The 21,483-nt window shown below is 42.7% G+C and overlaps 1 protein-coding gene across 1 annotated transcript in view; it reads right to left on the bottom strand.

The window, feature by feature from the left end:
* B3GAT2 (beta-1,3-glucuronyltransferase 2) overlaps nt 1-21,483 on the bottom strand; it is a 156,685-nt gene that overhangs the window by 77,360 nt on the left and 57,842 nt on the right. The window contains exon 2 of the mRNA XM_081857376.1: nt 8,030-8,082. The gene's annotated coding sequence lies outside the window, so the exon portion shown is untranslated. The remainder of the gene's footprint in view (nt 1-8,029; nt 8,083-21,483) is intronic.

Genomic DNA, 21,483 nt, shown 5'->3' on the forward strand with positions numbered 1-21,483 from the left:
CCCCTGGGCTCGCAAGGCTTGCGGGCAACAGCCTGTTCTGGGGGCTGGGATCGGGGGAAGCTTGGGCTTTATCTGCTCCCAGCTCCGCAAGCAAGCCCCATTCCACAACCTCGCCATCACTCCCGGACCCGTTCTGGGGGCTGGGGACAGGGGAAGCTGGGGTCGCAACTTCGCCTTCGCTCCCGGACCCCCAGCCCCGAGGCTAAAAATGAAGCCAGGACAGCGAGCGGGATCCATGGCTTCTTTGCTCTTTGGGGCTCGGGGGGGGGGAGAAATAATTTTCCCCCCTTTATTCCCCCCCCCCCAAAAAATAAGTGCGCCCTATGGGCCGGTGCATCCTATAGGGCGAAAAATACGGTAACCTTATCTGTCAGAATTGTTATGCATGGCATGAAGCGGGTAGAGAATTTTGCTATCTCAAAGTAGTATGGCATACCAAAGTAGTATGGTATAGCCATACATCCGAGTTTTCCTGGATACGTCCTGGAATTGGACGGTCAAAATGGTATCTGGGCGGTTTTTTGCCGAATCGGCAAAATGTCCAGTAACTAGGGCAATTCTTTAAGAAAATAACTTTGTCCGGATTTTCACTTTGGGGAATATGGCAACCCTGTACACCAAGGACTGGGTTACTTTAAAAATTACATTCACTTCACTAAAGCTTCTGAAAAGCACTTTTCTGTGTTACTGCTCCTTGTAGTGGTCATAAATAATAATAGTAATAACATTGACAATAAACATGCTGCCTAGATGTAACACATGGGGTCTTAAGTGTGGTACTGAAAACCTCTGAGCTGCTAGTACTGGGGGATTTCAATATCCATGCTGAGACTACCAGATCCAGAGCAGCTCTGGACTTCATTGCCACCATGACAAGCCTAGTGTGTGCTCATGATCAAGCCTTCTCAGTGGCAGTGAAGGCTGTGGATATTTTCTCTCTCTTTTTGCTGCATCCATTGCATTACCTATATGCTGTCCTACAGAGATTTCTGTATGGTTTGTGGCCTTTTGCATGCTGGCCCAAATGAGCCTGTGGAACCCTCAGGATCAGCTTCAGTTGGTATGGCTCAAGGACATGGGTCGGGTATTTGTACTAGTGCGGGTATCTTGCTCTTTGTGGTTGGTAAAATCTAGCAAGGAGGGGATACCCAATTTTGCCAGGGAGGTGATCAATGTCTCCTTGTGAGAGAGGGTAGTTCCATGTCACCTGAAAGAGGTGGTAGGAAGACCACTCCTTAAGAAACTTTCCATGGACCTGGAAGATTTGAATAATTATAGACCTAGACCTTCCCAGTCAAGGTTCTTGAAAGTGTGGTTGCTGACCAAATGCAGGCACTATTGAATGAGACCAAATTTCTGAATCAGTTTCAGTCTGGGTTCAGATTTGGTTTTGGCACACAAACCGCATTGGTCACCTTTGTCAGGAGAGATACGCTCTTTAATCTCAGGGTTGTGGGTTTGAGCTCCATGCTGGGCAAAAGATTCCTACATTACAGGGGGTTGGATCAGATGATCCTCATGGTCCCCTTCCGACTCTACAATTCCCTGATTCTCTCCCTGCCATGGTGATTCCCTTTGATCTTCCGGTGACCTTAAAATACCATCATTTGTGGTATTCTTCTGGAGTGGCTGTCAGAGGTGGGAGTGGGCACTCCAAGAGTGGTTTGAGACCTGGTTGGATAGCTGGCTCCAGAAGGAGATATTGTTTACCCACATTAAGCAACTCTGCCTCTTTTGTGCCCTCCACAATGCAACATCAATGTTTTCCAGCAATGGCACAGTAAGGATGGAGGAAATCAGTGCTACAACAGCACCTATAGCTCCTGCTAAACTGATGATGGAATTCATATCGGATCTTATTCCAAGCCTGCCACTGAAATGCCACAGTGATGTCTAATTGCAAGCACATCTTTCTAATCAACAATATCTATGCTCATTTTGAAAAAGCTATCTTTTGTCTTGCTTTGTGTTCCTCATCTTTGGATGACAGGCTCTTCGGGAAAAGGAATGTGCCTTATCTGTGATGGGTGGGGAGGACTTTAGTTTTGCTAAAACTGATAATACTAAATGCAAAAATAGCACGGACTTCACAACCTGTGCAGGTCTTATCTAGCCTTAGCCATTTCCAACACAATAATGATAACAAGAAATATGTCATATCCCCATCAACAATGTCTTTGCAGGTTGTTGGTAACATGGTATCTCACTATCTGTTTTTAACAGACTTTTGCACACATCACACACTTTAAATTATTTTCCAGAGTTCTGAATAAGCAATTAAAAGAGAAACAGAGATGCTGCTGCCCTATGTCACTTGACTGTTTCTTGGAACGTCTGATGCTAACTTGATATAATTGCACTTTGCATCTCCCTACTCCTCCTTACGTCATTGGATAGCAGTGGAGGCAGGAGCACAGTGCAATAATGTCATGCATTGTTTGTATTAGATGCTATAAGAAAGAGAACGAAGACATACAGAGCAGTGGCAATTCTGTGTCTCTTGTAACATCTGTTTGGGCCCTGAGGAGTTAAATAAAACAGAGCTGAAATCTTTGGCAGTACCCTAGCAAGAAATTAGTGAGAAGGTAGAGATGAATACAAGAGCAGAATGCAAAGCCTTATCAGTTTACAACAATGTCGTTTACATAAGTCAGCAGTATACAATACGGTACATCAGGGGGTAGAAATGGTATCTAATCTAGAATCCACAGGAAACTGTATGCTGGAGAAATGTACCTCCTGGCAAATATTGTTGGGGATGGTGATTAGGAAAGGACAAAGAGATAGGAGAGAGAGAGAAAGGAAAGTGAAATATGAAATATCTATTACAGACCATATGACTAGAAGCAGACACAATAAGAGTGATGAATTTGCTAAGACATCTAGTGCATTAGCCCTGTTTCTGAGAAATGGCTAAACCCAGGAAATGATGGGAGAACTGAAAATATAAAGCAGCCACGTTTACAGCTACAATAGTTGAGTTAAAGTAGAAGCTGGATGGTGGGAGGTGGCATTTAGCTTCATGAAACTCTTTCTTCCAGAGGTGGAATAAGAGCTTTTGATTGATGCGACAGATTCTCTTTGCTTGAAGTGGTAAGCAGACTTTTGTTTCATTGCTTATATGGGTCTGTCTGTAAATGTAAAGGTAAACGTAAAGGACCCCTGGATGGTTAAATCCAGTCAAAGACGACTATGGGGTTGTGGCGCTCATATCGCTTTCAGGCCAAGGGAGCTGGTGTTTGTCCACAGACACCTTCCAGGTCATGTGGCCAGCATGACTAAACTGCTTCTGGTGCATGGAGGACCGTGACAAGTGCCAGAGCATGCAGAAATGCTGTTTACCTTCCCGCCGCAGCATTGGCATGCTTTTGAACTGCTAGGTTGGCAGGAGATGGGACAGAGCAATGGGAGCTCACCCCATCGTGGGGATTTGAACTGCCAACCTTCTGATCAGCAAGCCCAAGAGGCTCAGTGGTTTAGACCACAGTGCCACCCGCATCCCTAAGGTCTGTCTGTATGTTATATTTTGCCCTCAGCCATCCTCTTTTTCAGATCAAAGTATCACAACATATCAGAACTCTTTGGGGAGAAGAGGTCAAAGAGATATTAGTATGCCTTCCACATTTTGAAATACAGCAATATGGAGGCCCTTGTTTTGCTTTCCAAGTGGCACCTGTGATCTTCATGTGGGTGCAAGCATGGGTGACCTTGGAACTGGATAATCCAGAAGAATCCATAAACCAATGGCTTATGTCAAAAGTGGTTAGGCAGTTTCCAGAAGGAAGTAACCTGTGCACAAGCTGGAACTACTAGTTCTCAATAGTCTAGCCTCCTGCTCTCACAGTGACCAACCAGATGCCTAGTATAGGAAGCATGCAAGGAGGACACAAGCCAAGAGTACTCTCCCCTCCTGTAATTTCCAGCAACTGGTATTCATAAGCATTGCAGCCATCCAGGCTAGTAGGCATTGATAGTCTTATCCTCTATGAAATTGTTCAATCATCATCTAAAGGCACCTAGGCTGGTGGCTATGAGGGCACATTAACTATGCACTTCATGGGGGTTAAAATTCTTTCTTTCTTTGTCCTGAATCTTCCAACACTCAGCTTGGATGTCCATGAATTCTAGTATTATGAGAGAAGGAGAAAAACTTTTCTCCATTCACTTTAAAGCAGGCACTGTGGCTGCTTTAAAGAGAGAGACAAAGCATGTTGTTGTGTCACCTGTTCTGGGCCAGCCCAAGGGATTTTGCTGAACAGAATCATAACACTGTGGAGTTGGAAGGGACCTTAAGAATCCTCTAGCCCAAATAGTAAATGCCTCCCCCTCCCAAAACAATGTGTGCAGTACCTGTGATAGGATGGGCAACCATCAGCTAAAGCCTGCAATGTGGGAGGGAAGGTGCAGTCCTTCAGCCTTTAGAACTTTTAAATAATTGACACAGCCAAGTTTCTATACTCAGCAAAGAGTTAAAAGGGCCTGGATTCCACTGCATGCTTTTAGCACAACAGCAAGCTGGTTTGCACATAATGGTAAGCCAAATCGTGCCTTACCACGAACAGACAAGTCTGATAGTTCCAGGAGATGGCAGCTGCTGTGCTCCTCTCCTGGTCCTTCTGCTGTGAGCTAAGACATAGATTCATTTGGCTTAGCATGGCATCCAAAATCCTAGTTTGTCTTGCTCCCGACAAACCATGAACGGCAAACCTTGGTTACAGATGGGATATAAAGATTTATTTATTTATTTATTTATCTAATGGCACAAACTGTTGCAATAGTTATAATAACTGTGTGCATAATATATTCCCAGAGATGAAACACTGTAAGCAACTGTGTGTCTACATTGCATTTATTGCAAGCAAGTTAACTGAATGCTGAAACAGTCTAATTTGTTGGCAAACTAACCTTTGAAAAGACATTTCTCTAAAATGGATACCAAATCATTTCACCAATATAAAAAATTAACCAGAATTAGAAAGGGAAAATATTGACAGTGTGTGGAAATCTAAGAAATCAATGTCTTAAAACACACACACGCACTATTGACAAGTCGATTCTGTGCATTTCAGTCCTGGTTTTTTTTAATCAGGTGCTGAGGAATCTGAAGAGACAAGATATCTGTAAACTCAGGATTAAGTTTAAGCCTGCTATATGACAGATTCTCTTTCCATGCATGATTTTTTAGCTTAATATAATCCTGGCTGTTTACCAAGTTGAATAAAAAAGGCCTGTCTCCTTTACTTCACTTATTATTATTCTACCAGTGGGACATATGGCTCTTGCAGCCTTATTACAGGAAACAAAATTGTTTCATCTTCAGGAATCCAAGCATTTCAATGCAAGCAACAGGGAGCCTGTATGAAGCTGTAATTTGCAATCTGAATCTAATTTCAAACTTCATCTCACCATAAATGAAAATTAATGTAAGAGGGGACTCCCTGTATCACAAGTACTTTCCTCCCGAAATGTATTTTCCTCTGAGTTCACCCCTGTAATTTAATTTTTTGAACAAATAAAAATTTGAAATTGATGGATGTTTTAACGTCTATTGCATAATTTCATTGTGTACCACACTTTAGCAAATTGCATTTGGTTTAAGATGAAAGTCATTTCATGTATTATGTGAAGCAAGATTGCCAGATCAGTGATAGAACTAGATGTTTCTAACATCACTTTCATTCAGAAGAAAACTTTTAATAGAACATATGTGTCAGAATTTATAGAAGCACTGGGATTAGAAACATAAATTAAAAGTCTGCACGGAATCCTATGTATGGTTAAAGTTAGGTACAGTGGTGCCCCGCAAGACGAATGCCTCGCAAGACGAAAAGCCCGCTAGTTGAAAGGGTTTTCCGTTTTTCGAGGCGCTTCGCAAGACGAATTTCCCTATGGGCTTGCTTCGCAAGACGAAAACGTCTTGCGAGTCTTTTCCCTTTCCCCCCCTTTTTCTAAGCCACTAAGCCGCTAATAGCCGCTTAGCCGCTAAGCCACTAATAGCGCTAATCCGCTAATAGGGATGCTTCGCAAGACGAAAAAACCGCTAGACGAAGAGACTCGCGGAACAGATTATTTTCGTCTTGCAAGGCACCACTGTACCTATTGGCATTGTGGGTTAAACCACAGAGCCGATCAGAAGGTCGGCAGTTCGAATCCCCGCGACGGGCTGAGCTCCCGTTGTTCGGTCCCTGCTCCTGCCCTGTCATGGGGATTCAAACTGCTGACCTTCCGATTGGCAAGCCCTAGGCTCTGTGGTTTAGACCACAGCGCCAACCGCGTCCCTAAGCTGGTGCATAGATGCCACTAAATAGACACATTTACAAATACACAGCACCACAGACCCAGATCCTGACCCCAAGTACATGGTCTTATAATTCTGCAACTTTCTGGATGTCCAAACACTTTAAGATGGCAACTATCCAAATTATTTGGTTTGAATTGGTTGCAGTTGCACAAATCTGAACCTGGAGCAAGCTAGCACATGACATTATTGTCATGGAAAGGAAGGGAGTCAGAGAGAAAGGAAAGAAAAGAGCAACTGTCTTGGATTCAGATCCCTGAGACGACATGGGCAAGTTAACATCTCACAGGGTTGTTATGGAATAAAATGGGATAACCCCTTGCGTGCTGCCTTGTGTTCCTTTGTGGAAGGTTAGGATGCAAATATGGCAAACACAAACATGTAGCTGTGAAATGGTAACTGCTGAAACAAATGGCATTTTGCATCCCAGGCTTCCAGAGTGTTGTTTCTAACTTTCAGTTGTCCTTTGGAGAGTGTTAGCAAAGCAGATCTGATGTGCAGCTGAACTTTTGAATAGTCACAAGTATCACAACTGTGTTGTAGATTAGCCTCATGTATTTTAATGAACAACCTTTCCTTCCCCTAAGCTGGGCAGTATTTGTTCATCAGCAAGGGAAAAGGGCAACGATGACAACCATTGCATCCCTTTTTGTTTAGGCACATATATTACTGCTCAAATGAATGCTCATTAGCAGCAAAGAACCCTTTTGATGATTCTTGACATCAGCATAGCTGTTTCTGTAAACATGTAAATTTCTCTATACATATGTATTATGCTATTCCAAGGTTTGCTTTGTCAAGGCAGACAGATTAGTTAATAAATGTGCATATCACCAAATGAAGTCAGAATAACACAAACTTTCCATGCTAACTTTCAAGCTTTCTTTCGATGCAATTTAATAGCAACATATTAAAAAGACACACACACCTCAGGCAATATCCCTGAACAACTGAGTTTGCTTAACGATGAAGGTCAGTACATACGGCTGAATCAGAGACTTCTGCTTGATACTGATATAGGTCACACAGAGACCATGGCTACATGTTATTTCTTGCCCCTGGGGGGCAGCAGACTATTACTGTTAAGGGGAGCTTCATGCTGATAAAGGAGGGGGTGGAACCAAAGAGCTTTTTAGAATTTCTGTTCTATGCGTACACATAATTTGCCTGCTATGTGTTCAGTACTCCTATAAATAATCAGGAAAGTCACCAGGGGCTAGCAAAAATTCCTCTCCAAAATGTATGTCAATGCTAGTAGGATCAACCTTCTTAACAGGATTTGTTTTCTTGATGGCCTATGTGTAAATGTCCAGATTACTGTAAAACAAATGTCCAAACCCTGGTTATTCCTCATATGGTAGTAAGGAGGGAAGTGTGCCCTTAAATAGAGATCCAGTCTACAGCTTATGAGCTCACAATACCCCTTTCATTCTGCAATTACAGCCAGTGTGATGTAGTGGATGACAAACAACAAAATGGCATAATTTGCAGCCCTGTGTGATATAGATGTGGCTGGAATATACCATTCTAAAACGCAAATGGGGAATGAAATGTTTGAGCTTAAAGGATTCCCTATTTATAGGAGTCTAGTATGCAAGAGGAGGGTGTTTTGTTTTGTTTTAACTTTGTGGGATACAATTTAGATATTTAGTCCCGCCGTGCAACAGGGATATATGTCTATCGCTTTATCCAGTAGCTGTTGGATCTAAACATTCTGGGTGTAACACTCACCTCTTTCTCGGAGGCCTTGGGCAACTCATTCAGTTTCAGCCTCAGCAACCCATCTGTAAAATGGAAACAACAAGCTTTCATGTAACTACATCCTTTAAATTTGGTCAGACCCAGATTATCTATGAACCTGACACTGGCCACCTCTGCAGTTTTTCCTCCTGTATCTTTCTAAGTTTATGCTATTTTTTATTTTATTTTTAAAAAAACTGTATTCAGTGCAAACCTTTTTCACATCAAATGCTCTAAAATGCATCTATGTTAAAACAGAATCCTCCCACTTACCAGTTCTGTGTCTGTCTGGAGTCCCATATGTTAGAAGTAATGCAAAACATGTTTGCCACTTTTGTAGTTATAGCTGCATCTATCTATTTATTTTGCACTCCACGTACTAAGACACTAGCACTTGAACTGGCATGTTTCTTTGCCAAATGATTTTCAGTTTTGATAGGAGGACATTACTGGTGCTGTAGTGAAACAGGAATGCAGGTGGCGGTGCAGCTCTGAGGCTTTTCTTCTTCTTGAGAGCAGGAGTGATGATGTAAACTGCTGCTGGAGTAATTGTGGGCTCACCTTGCTCTGGCAGGTGAATGAGGTGATAATGAGGCTTTCAAGTTTCAGTGTTGTTTGTGACAAATTAGCATGGAAGAAGCCAGAGAATGACAAAAATATCTAACAGACTTCTTTCATGGAGTTCCTGTTTCATACTATCAGTTTAAAGGGTAACATCCCTTTGCAAATTTGTCTGCATTTCTAATTACAAGCTAAAGGTTGGATTTCAGCTGGCTCAAGATCTGTGCAAGAAGTCAACATTTCTAATTAACACCTTTCTGCAAGATGTCTACATTTCTAATCAAAAGCTAAATGTTGCATTTCAGCCAGCTGAATTTCTTTTTCTAAAGCTCAAGGTATTTTATAAATAGAATCTATGCAATCAGCAGCAGCACTGAGTGCAGTAGAGCTTACTCCCAGAATTGCAGTCATGGCACATGGTTGTTTAGGGATGTGAAGCCGAAGTCTCCCCAGGATTCCACTATACCACTCTTTGCATGCTCATTATTCTATTATTGTCAGCTAAACCTAATAAACTGGATGTTATGTTAACCCACAATGCCAATATACTGCTGCTCTTTGGTGTGTATATATATGTATCAAAACAGATATCTACATTTTTGGACTTGACTTGTGCAAGGCTATGGGGGCTACCATGCTGAGCTCCTGCACTTTGATATTTGACACTACACCAGAGGAAATTGTCATATCACAAAAGGAGGCTCACTATTGATCCAGTGAGGTGGATATCTCTCTTTAAGAGGCACCAACAGATTTGGAATGAAAATTCATTGATGAAAGGAAGTGGCAGGGTAGAGTCCTGAGCTGCGGCAGGACAGCAAAGGCAGCTAGGGGCAAAGGAAGTGCTCTGGGAAATAGGAGCAACTTACGTTGGCATTCACAGAATCATAGATTTGTAGAGTTGGAAGGGATCTTGAGGGTCATCTAGTCCAACTCCCTGAAATGCAGGAATCTTTTTCCCAATGTTGGGCTCAAACCCACAACCCTGAGATTAAGTCTCATGTTCTCCCAACTGAGCTATCCCAGGTTCAGCTAAGTTTTACTCAGCAGAGACCCACTAAAACTAACAAGTGTGACAAAGTTAGGTACATTTATTTCAGTGGGTCTACTCTGCATAAAACTTAGTTGAATATCACCCTTCTTCCAGAGGCCCACTAGGCAGGCTTGCTTTGAATATCACAAATCTTTGTTCTAGCAAGGACACTCTAGCAACTGTCTTCACTGATGAATGCAAGAACATCACAAGTTGGTCATAACGTTGCACCTGACCATGAGAATCAAGATATCTAATGGAGCATTTCATTTGGGTCTGTTTGTTCTGTAAACTGGCAAACACACAACTCATTGACATTAATGGAAGATCACAGAAGGAAAAGAAGCATTTACAAATTAACATTTGTGGTGCAGATCTGAAAGGACAATTTTGCCCCAAGCTTGAATAAAAATGAACTTTAGGGGAGGGTGCATGACTTTGCACCTCAGATGCTACTGATGAAAATATCAAGTTGTGTGAATCACCACCTGTCAACCATTTGGCTATTCTCTTAATGCCCCCAGTTCAAGATCTCAGAGAAGACAGAAGCAAGTCTACAAATCTGGTAATGGTAGTTACCATTACCATTAATGGTAATTAATAGTTCTAAAGAAGCAGAAAGGGAAGCTTGGGTGCTTGTTGGCATGCAGGCCAGGAGAGGTCTATGTGATTGCTCACATCAATCTCCAGCCTGGAGAGTAAACAGCGATAGGAATCTTCCCCAAGGTACAACTGGAAAACAAGGAGATCATTCAAAAATACAAATTGCTGTTCAGTTTATATGTGACAGCCTTCCGGTTAGGAAGATTTCGTGACTAATTTAGGAGAAGAGGAAGGAACAAAGCAGAAAGGTTGTGCATTCCTCCCAAAAAAAGAAGGAACAAAGTTTGTTGTTAAAGCAAAAACCACATGTGTCCAGATGAAGTATGCTCTATCCTGCAAAAACTCATGCCACAGTTGCAGTTAAATGCTAATTTGCCAGGTTTCCACACCACACTAAGCCAAGGTCTGGTTTTGCACCAAAGTGCAGACTCTCTCAGAGGAACTGACATCCACTTTCTTCCTTTCTTTCTGGTTTTTTCTGCTGCTGCACCATCTTCCACTAAACCAAAGGTTGACCTTAGCGTTGCCCAAACTCAGGCTTATAGTATGTCCTCCCTAGAGAAACCACAAGCTTGTCACAATTTATGGTTAGTCTCAAGAGAGCTTACTCTTGAGTCTGGGTTTGGATGGCACACTAAGCCAAATTTGGCTCAGTAAAGCATGGCAGCAAATGAGGACACGGGAGGAACAAAGCAGCTGTGAGTTCATCTCTTAGAACTCAGATTTCTCCTAAGCTAAGGCTTAGTGCAACATGCAAGGCAGACCACAGCTTTTGTTACCAGAGCCTAATGGAAATCCTCTTGTAGAATTTGTCTGTAGAGATTTGCTGCTAAGGAAAACACATTTCAAGTAGTGCTGCTACAAAACTACACATTCTCTTCCTTCTGCTACCTATTTTTGTTACGTCACTTGAAACTTCACATTATTACATGTATATCCTGCCTGTCCTCCAAGGAACACAAGGTTCTCCCCCATTTTATCATCCTGTGCTAAGCTGAGAAACTGAAAATGCTAATTCCTATATTCCAGAAATTTGCGCATTGAGTTATTTATTTATCTATCACATAAACTGTGTTCTTTTACTATTTATACATGTAATGCATTGGCACCTTCCTCTTCCTCTGGGGAGCTCTGAGAAACTTGGGTGGAGCTCCCAGGCACTGTTCAGGCACTGATCAGAAGAAGAACTCCTTAGCTTTATGAGGTGGCAACCCTGAGGTGGTATCGATCTAATGTATTCCATCAGTGCAAGGATGCATCAGTTTCCCCCTATCCTCTCCTCAAATCTGCTCCAGAGAGTTAAGGGAATCCCTAGAATGGATGGGGGGAGAGGGGGAGGAAAGTGGGGGTGCCCCTTGGACTGATGGGAGACATTACTCAGGACAACTTTGGATATAACCATAAGCTTTGAATATCAAGGACTAACAGTTCTAGAACAGGAATGTGGCAGAATAAATGAGTCATGCCTACCGAAAATGGCTTGAAATCCATCGTGTTTTTGCAAATGACATGCAAATCATTTTTCAAATTAGCTCATTAGCTTCCCTCAATGCTGATAAGGTTGTTCACCATGCTAGATTTCCATAAAATCCAGTTTTAGAGTTGCTTCTGTTCTGTGCCCCAGGGAAAGGTAAATTGTTGTTGGAAAGGGATATACCTAATCCAAACCAGGTACTGACTCTCCAGTCTCACTCCATTTCTTTTCCTTTAGTCTCTTTTGCATCTATACACACACACACATACACACACACACACACACACACAGGTATTTGTAGTATCAGGTGTCAGTAGCCTGTCCTTATAACGGCTGCAAGCCACTCCTTACCTGGCAATATATAGGCTTAATTCCTTTACCTTTCCAAGTGTGTCCTTATGAGTCTAGGTTATCCTACTCTTTTCTGAAATCTTTCTGGCAATCTGGTGCTGTGAGCTGAATTCAGCCTTCTAGGTGCAGTCAGAACAGATTTACAGCATGCAATTGTCACCACCTTGCTTTTCAATGTGATACTTTCACAGCTTCTTTCATTGCATTTCCCCTCCTCTCCCTTGGCATACATTCGTGCCAATGCACTGCTAAGATGAGCAATTTTACCTTCTTAGAAGACAAAGTCCAGCAACTGGAGGAACGTGTAGCTACGCTCCAAAGAATTAGAGAATTCCTCTTGGTTCATGTGGGAACCAATGACACTGCAAGCAATAGCCTCCAGAAGATCAAGAGAGACTATGAGGCTCTGGGCAGGAAATTGAAGCAATTAAATGCACAAATTGTCATCTCATCTGTCCTCCCAGTTGAACGACGTGGCCCAGGGAGAGAGGGGGAAATAGTGGAAGTGGACAGCTGGCTTCGCAAATAGTGTAAACAGGAACGGTTTGGATTCTTAGATCACGGACTGCAGTTTCTTGAAGATGGACTTCTGGCAAGCTGCACCTCACAATGGTTGGGAGGAATGTTTTTGCCAAAAATCTCAGAAACCTCATCAGGAGGGCTTTAAACTGACTAATGTGGGGGAGGGAGACAGTGCTCCTGAAGGTAGGAGTCTATCAATTGATGAAGATGATCATCCAAATGTCATAGACCAAATGGAGCAAACAGCACGCAGATCTAGTGGTGGGAGGAAAAAATCCTTAAATAAGAGACACGGGGGAATTATTAATGGACTTCAATGTCTGTACACTAATGCGCAAAGCATGGGAAATAAACAAGATGAGCTTGAGCTCTTGGTACAGCAAACTAAATATGACATAATAGGCATCACTGAAACCTGGTGGGATAAGTCCCACAATTGGAATGTAATAATGGAGGGATACAATCTATTTCAGAGAAACAGACCAGACAAGAAAGGAGGAGGAGTGGCGTTATATGTCAGGGATGTGTATACCTGTGAAGAGATCCAAGATTTAGAACCTCAAAGCCAAAGTGAGAGCATTTGGGTCAAAATTAAGGGAGAGAAGAATAACAGTGACCTCATTGTGGGAGTTTACTATAGATTCCCAAGCCAAACGGAGGACATAGATGATGCCTTCCTGGAACAGATGGCCAAGCATGCAAAAGGAAGGGAGATAGTAGTAATGGGGGACTTCAATTACCCGGATATTTGTTGGATGTCAAACTCAGCCAAGAGCATAAGGTCAAACAGATTCCTTACTGGCCTTGCAGACAACTTCATTGTCCAGAAAGTGGGAGAAGCAACAAGAGGAACAGCCATTTTAGATCTGGTCCTAACCAATGTTGATGACCTGGTTAGTGGGGTAGAAGTGGAAGGATCATTAGGCGTGAGTGATCATGCTCTTCTGAAGTTTACTATACAGCGGAAAGGAGCAGCCAAGCATACTAGGACTCAATTTCTTGACTTTAAGAAAGCCGACTTCATGAAACTTAGGGAAGTGCTGGGTGAGATCCCATGGACAGTAATACTAAAAGGAAAGGGAGTTCATGATGGCTGGGAGTTTGTTAAGAGGGAGATAGTAAAAGCACAACTTCAGGCAATATCAATGAGACGGAAACATGGAAGGTGCCTAAAGAAGCCAGGGTGGCTATCTAAAAAACTTTTAACTGAGTTAAGATTAAAAAAGGATGTGTACAAAAAATGGAAAAGGGGGGGGGGGACCACCAAAGAGGAATTCAAACAAACAGCCAGCACGTTTAGACACAAAGTCAGAAAAGCTAAAGCACAGAATGAACTCAGGCTTGCTAGAGAGGTTAAAAGCAACAAAAATGGCTTTTATGGGTATGTTCATAGCAAAAGGAAGAACAAAGAAACAGTGGGGTCACTCAGAGGAGAAGATGGTGAAATGCAAACAGGGGACACAGAAAGGGCTGAACTCCTCAATGCCTTCTTTGCCTCAGTCTTCTCCGATAAAGAAAACAATGCCCGACCTGAAGAATTTGGAGCAAATGATTCAGCAGAGGATACACAGCCCAGAATAACTAAGGAGATAGTACAAGAATACTTGGCTAGTTTAGATGTATTCAAGTCTCCAGGGCCAGATGAACTGCATCCAAGAGTATTAAAAGAACTGGCAGATGTGATCTCAGAACCACTGGCAGTCATCTTTGAGAATTCCTGGAGAACAGGCGAAGTCCCGGCAGACTGGAGGAGGGCAAATGTTGTCCCTATTTTCAAAAAGGGGAAAAGAGAGAACCCAAATAATTACCGCCCAGTCAGTCTGACATCAATACCAGGGAAGATTCTGGAGCAGATCATTAAGCAAACGGTCTGTGAGCACCTAGAAAGGAATGCTGTGATCACCAATAGTCAGCATGGATTTCTGAAAAATAAGTCATGTCAGACTAACCTGATCTCGTTTTTTGACAGAATTACAAGCCTGGTAGATGAAGGGAACGCAGTGGATGTAGCCTACCTTGATTTCAGCAAGGCATTCGACAAGGTGCCCCATGGTATTCTTGTAAAGAAGCTGGTAAAATGCGGACTTGACTATGCTACCACTCAGTGGATTTGTAACTGGCTGACTGACCGAACCGAAAGGGTGCTCATCAATGGTTCCTCTTCATCCTGGAGAAGAGTGACTAGTGGGGTGCCACAGGGTTCTGTCTTGGGCCCGGTCTTATTCAACATCTTTATCAACGACTTGGATGATGGACTCAAGGGCATCCTGATCAAATTTGCAGATGACACCAAACTGAGAGGGGTGGCTAACACCCCAGAGGACAGGATCACACTTCAAAACAACCTTGACAGATTAGAGAACTGGGCCAAAACAAACAAGATGAATTTTAACAGGGAGAAATGTAAAGTATTGCACTTGGGCAAAAAAAATGAGAGGCACAAATACAAGATGGGTGACACCTGGCTTGAGAGCAGTACATGTGAAAAGGATCTAGGAGTCTTGGTTGACCACAAACTTGACATGAGCCAACAGTGTGACGCGGCAGCTAAAAAAGCCAATGCAATTCTGGGCTGCATCAATAGGAGTATAGCATCTAGATCAAGGGAAGTAATAGTGCCACTGTATTCTGCTCTGGTCAGACCTCACCTGGAGTACTGTGTCCAGTTCTGGGACCACAGTTCAAGAAGGACACTGACAAACTGGAACGTGTCCAGAGGAGGGCAACCAAAATGGTCAAAGGCCTGGAAACGATGCCTTATGAGGAACGGTTAAGGGAGCTGGGCATGTTTAGCCTGGAGAAGAGGAGGTTAAGGGGTGATATGATAGCCATGTTCAAATATATAAAAGGATGTCACATAGAGGAGGGAGAAAGGTTGTTTTCTGCTGCTCCAGAGAAGCGGACACGGAGCAATGGCTCCAAACTACAAGAAAGAAGATTCCACCTAAACATTAGGAAGAACTTCCTGACAGTAAGAGCTGTTTGACAGTGGAATTTGCTGCCAAGGAGTGTGGTGGAGTCTCCTTCTTTGGAGGTCTTTAAGCAGAGGCTTGACAACCATATGTCAGGTGTGCTCTGATGGTGTTTCCTGCTTGGCAGGGGGTTGGACTCGATGGCCCTTGTGGTCTCTTCCAACTCTATCATTCTATGATTCTATGATTCTGAATTTTTAATCATTGCCGCTTTCCATCTTTAGTTGTCTGGTTAACTATGGTGTGTTTTAATGTCTATGGGTATTACTGAAGTGAACAGCAGAGAGGGACACGAGCCTCCCCCAGACCAGGGGCTAATGTATCTTAGTCCAGTTAATGTCCCTGATTTAGGGCTAAGTAAAATGTTAGAAATTTCCTATATAGAAAACACCTTGAAGTACCAAGAAGTGGAGGGGGGGAGTGCAAGGTGCACATAGATCATCACACAAACTTGTGTTTTTGTGTTCCCATGCAGGCAAGCTATAGCCAATCTTAATGAAATAGGTGCATATGTAGAATTCAGAATTAGTTTAAGCTGGAATTGATGTAAGCCTGGATGCTTGGCTCATGGAAGGAAGGAAGGAAGGAAGGAAGGAAGGAAGGAAGGAAGGAAGGAAGGAAGGTGTTATTAAGTGAGATCATTTCTCCACCAGATTTTGTTTCTAAAAAGGAATCTGGGTCTTGAGAAGTCAGAGTTGACAAAGCTACAGCTCCTTTTATCTTGGACTGCTTTTCTGCTCTTGCTAAACGCCACACCATTTAGTCACATCATGTTAATTAACTACCTACCTCAGACTAGATTACCAAATGTTAGCAAAGAAACAAAAAAAGTCAGCATACTGAAAAGCAGTAGAATAAGTGTATTTGCACACATGCACGCACGCACACAAAACACAAAAGGAAGGAAATCACATTAGAAGTACCTCACTTTTGAGTTAACAATGTAGAAAAAGTATTAAAACAACAAGGCTGTGCTGGTCAGTGTTTTGGGCAGCTGGCAGCAAAGATCCAATTGAATGAAATAATATTATTAAATGGTAGAAGATATTTACAAGAGATGAGTGAAGATGTCATTAAGAGATGAGGAACATGTATTTGACCCCAGTTGCCTTTATGGTTTGAACATTGGGAAGATGGAATGGTCTCCACATGTAATCCAGGGCAAAGTGGATACTAACGACAGGAAGATAAAAGATCAAGTGAAATACCAAATATAAGATATAAAACAGAGGTCAGCAAACTATTTCAGCAGGGGGGTGGTCCACTGTCCCTCAGACCTTGTGGGGGGCTGGACTATATTTTGGGGAGGGGGGAACAAACGAATTCCTATGCCCCACAAATAACCCAAAGATGCATTTTAAATAAAAGGACACATTCTACTCATGTAAAAACACGCTTGTCAGGGGCTCAGGAGCTGAGGCACAGGGAAGATGGGAGATGGAGAGCGAGGGGGAGGAAACCAAAGGGAGCGTAGGAGGGGACAGTGGTCCGAGGGATTCCATGAGCCTCTCCAGCGAATCGGAAGATTCACAGAAGGGAGCGCCAGTGGACAGAGGCAGGGGGGTCCCAAGGGGAACGCCCCAGGAGCAAGGGGGCAGCAGGGACTCCCAGAGCAGTAGTTGGAAATCAGGACCAGCTTCCCCACCAGAGCAGAGTGGGGGGGAAGAGTCCCAGGCATCGGGGCCAGTGCTTTCCCCACCAGGGAGAGGAGACGAGGCAGAGTCTACCACGCCTCCCTCGGAGAGTCGGACAACGGAAGGGAGGTCAGATCCGGCCAGTGTCACGGAAGAGGGAAGCAGTGATAGAAGTAGTGTAACGGTTAGGAGAAAGGTCACTGGGTTGGCGCGAGAAGCAAGTTCAAATGTACAGGAGCGCGGGACAGCAGAGAGTGAGGATTGGGAACCGGGTCCTAAAGCACGCCGGAGGCAGGGGGAGGAGCTAAGCGACTCAGCGTCGGAAGAGTCCAGAAAGGGCAATGCCCCAGAGGGCAGGAGGACCCAGAGGAGAAGAGAGCAGCGCAGGAGGTGGAGCAGGGCTAGGATCTTAAACTGGTGTGGAAGGGGCGGAGACTCAGACGGGACTTCGCCGATCTAGAGTCTAGACGTAGGGCTGCACGCTCTGGCTTTGAAATGGAAATTAAACTTCAATAAATACTTTTGTGCATAACATCAGCCTGGCGTTGGTCCTCTGTGAGCTGGGACCTAGAGGCAGCTCTGACAGTAAGTCCCGTCTCACTAAAAAGATGGAGAAGTGGTGATTAAGACCACAGGAAAAGCTGATACTTGCAACCTAGGTTATAAAGTCCTGAAGAAAAGTGGGCGCTTTATATGAACAGCTTCCTTTATGTTTTCAGGTAGGATTGTGATATCGTTTAGAATGATGAATGGAATTCTAAGGTGTTTCAGTTAAGGTACATGCTTAATTTCATTAAATAAGAAGGAAATTTGTTAGAAAAATTACATTCCTGTGGTTTGATGTGCATTAAAATTCTGTATTTGCCAGCCTTCCTTTCTAGATGCCAATATCAATGCTCATTGAAAAAGAAGATTATAAAACCTGCCTGCTTTATAGTATATGTGATTCTAGATTACGGTACTTCCTTCAGCAAAATGTTCAGAAAGAAACATCATAGCTGGGCGGGGAGGTAAAGAAAACCAAATAGTCATATTGATTTAAAGTAAACAAAAAAATGTTTAATAGGAAATACAGTGGTACCTCGGGTTACAAACGCTTCAGGTTATATACGCTTCAAGTTACAGACTCCGCTAACCCAGAAATAGTACCTTGAGTTAAGAACTTTGCTTCAGGATGAGAACAGAAATTGTGCTCCGGCAGCGCAGCAGCAGCAGGAGACCCCATTAGCTAAAGTGGTGCTTCAGGTTAAGAACAGTTTCAGGTTAAGAACGGACCTCCGGAACGAATTAAGTACTTAACCCAAGGTACCACTGTAGATGAAAAAAGACTGGGGGAAAGGATTATAAATATACATAGCAGAATGGGTGAGAGAAAAACATTGGCTAAGTGTGTTGGAACCTGTCTAAATATATATGTATATTCTTCCTATTTCACATAAGGATGATTGGGAAAAATATGTAGGCTCCATTTTAAAATATGGCTATCCTTTCAGGCTTTTGCTAATGTTTACTGCCGATCAAAATCTGTGGTTTAAGAAAGGAAGAAACAAAAAGGAGGGTTAAAGCCATGTAGCTGGCTGGAGCAACCAGCTCAGAGCTCTTCATATACTGAATTCACCTGGAGAAGAGAGAATAGCAAAGGCTTGGTTACCTATGTCATGCCAAGGTGAGGGGGAGTGATATAGGCAAAGCCTTGCAGGACAGCTTACTCTGTGGTTTTAACCCCTTTATGCATTAATTAGATTAAAATATGCTGGCTATATGAGGCGGGTTACCCTACAGTGTACACATACATCTCTGGAACAAGAGAGAAAGCCAAGGAAAAGCAGCTCTTACACTTCTGGTATCTTACACTGGTATCATGTGATGGGACCCCTTGCTGCTTACAATGTTGAGGGTAAGACCTACTTAGGGGCTCTGAATGCAGGCTCGTTGGGTAGCAAAAGCATCTGACTTAAAGTTAATGGAGTTTTGGAGGTCAAAGTCTTGAGCATGTTCTCAACAGACAAAAGAATCAGTGTTCTTTTTAAACCCTCATTTCAATTGCCAGCAAAGGATGAGATTTGTACTCTTTAACAGTTTGAGTGCTAAATAAATGTTATCCATTTTATGGAAGACATAAAGAGTAGGAGGCTGTGAAGTTCATTAATTATTTTAATCATAGGAGCCATTTAACTGGCAACGATGTAAGATACAGGATGATGCATACTCAAGGACATTTTGTTGTAGCGTATGTAGAATTATATTAGCTCAGCCGACCAAGGTTTTAAAAGCTTAAATTATATTGATTCCCCAGTTCTAAGAATATTCATCAACAATATAAACTGCAACCAGGAAACTGAGAGCTCTATAAGATGATAGAAATCCGTGGAAGAAAGGATGATTTCCTATGAGGATGTATTTGTGTCCTTGCACCCTGACACAGGTTTTCCCTGGCATCGTCTACTGAAGAAAATGGCTCCCAAGTTAGGGCGCCTGTGATGGAGTTTTTTCTGTCTTATACAGTCAGATCTGGCTCTGCCATGTGGCTGGGGAAAGGGATGTTGTTGTTGTTTTCCAAATAGTGCCATAAGGTGGGAAGAGATGAAGGCAGGAACCATTATTTAAATACTTGGCCCTACTGGGTGGTGGCACTGGGGCTGGGCTTCAGGTGGCCAAATATGTTAGTCCAGCACTGCCTATAATTCCCTGCATATACTTTGTGAACCCAGAATTGGAAGAGATCAATAGGACATCTCTAGGGCCACTTCTGAGATTAATCCATTCACTATTGAATCTACACAATTTGGACCATGCTGTGCCACCTACAGAGAGGATGTGCAGTGTAAAGGTGGGTGTGCCATTCTCAGAGGGCAAATAGCTTGAGCATCACTAAGGCAAACCAGCCAGTTTACTTACATGGGCCCAGAGGCATGCTTGGAAAAATGAAGATGGAGTGCTTCGCAGCATGTGTGGGTGCCCAATACACATGTTTCTTACATAGATTTGAGCCCCATTGTAGCACTCTAACCATTGCATCACTCAGGACTGATTCCATGGCACTTGACCATAGGGCTATAGATGGCCTAATTTCTTCTTGTTTCGGAAGAGCCTCTTACACAGCACTTCTGAGTGCCATGCAATTTTTTTGTAAGGGTTTTTTTTGCCAGCATTTTGATTCCTGATATCCAATGGGTTTGACTGATGAATGTTGCCACAGGGAGCAAGTAGGTAGATCAAGCCAATGCTATTTTAGAAATTGCCTATTCAGCTGCAGCCACCCAGGGGAATAAGAGCAAGCAGAACATTAAATGTTTCTTTTGAATGGAATATTTCACAGCACTGAAAGCTTCACTTTTGCCGGCCACTTGTTCAGACCAAGTTGAAAAAAGAAGAAGAATAGAAGGTCCGTTTGACGATATTATAATGACCCAAGTGACCCACAAACTGGCTGCATTCCTCAGATGGCTTACTCTGGAGTAATGCCATTTTTCAGAGGGCTATTCTAGAATAATTGCTTTCAGGATGCTCTGAATTCTTTCTGCTATCCCTGTTCTTCACTTGCCAGGGTTCTCTTGCACTGCTTAAGGTTTTATTTCATATTATGCCCTATATAGTTTTGCAGCATCTTTAACTGCACACATTAGTCTCCTCTCTGAAAATACATTGAATAATCCTGGTCCTCAGATAAGCACGTGGTGTTAATCTCGATTCGCCATGAAAATTAGCAGATTAGTCGTATTATCTTTCTGATTAATTGCACAAAAGAATATCCCTTCCAAATGTTGAATACAGATGCTTAGGAGCTTGCATGGCATTCCATTTCCTTCTGCTGCACAAATTCCTTTTTCACATCCCTTACTGTCAGTTGCATTTCTTTTGCCAAAAATTATGTTTCTTTTTGTTCACATTTGGGCAAGATGTCCATTTTTTGGGAGGGAGCCTTCTTGTCTTTGCTAACTTCCTATATAAAAGGCAAGAATATTTGTTTCTGTTGGCATTTCCCCCTTAGAAGATAATTTGGAATGAATGAAGCCTATATATGATTTTTTTAAAAATTGCCTCTCTAATATGCCCAGCCATCTGTTAAAAACAAAAATTCAGGCACTGGGAATAATTTGGGAACAAATGGATTTGTTTGAATCCTTGCAAACTAAAAAAAATACAGGACAACCATGAGTAGGATTTTATTCAGTTGCACAATTATCAGTAGATAGAAAAATATGATTTGGGTAAATTGAGTCTATCTTAGAGGCAAGTAATTTTAGAAAGTATTGTACCACACTGCATTTGAAATAAAATGGTAATCACTGGAA

Source organism: Podarcis erhardii (assembly GCF_964252035.2).
Source record: "Podarcis erhardii genome assembly, chromosome: 3".
NCBI classification, from domain to species: Eukaryota; Metazoa; Chordata; class Lepidosauria; order Squamata; family Lacertidae; genus Podarcis; species Podarcis erhardii.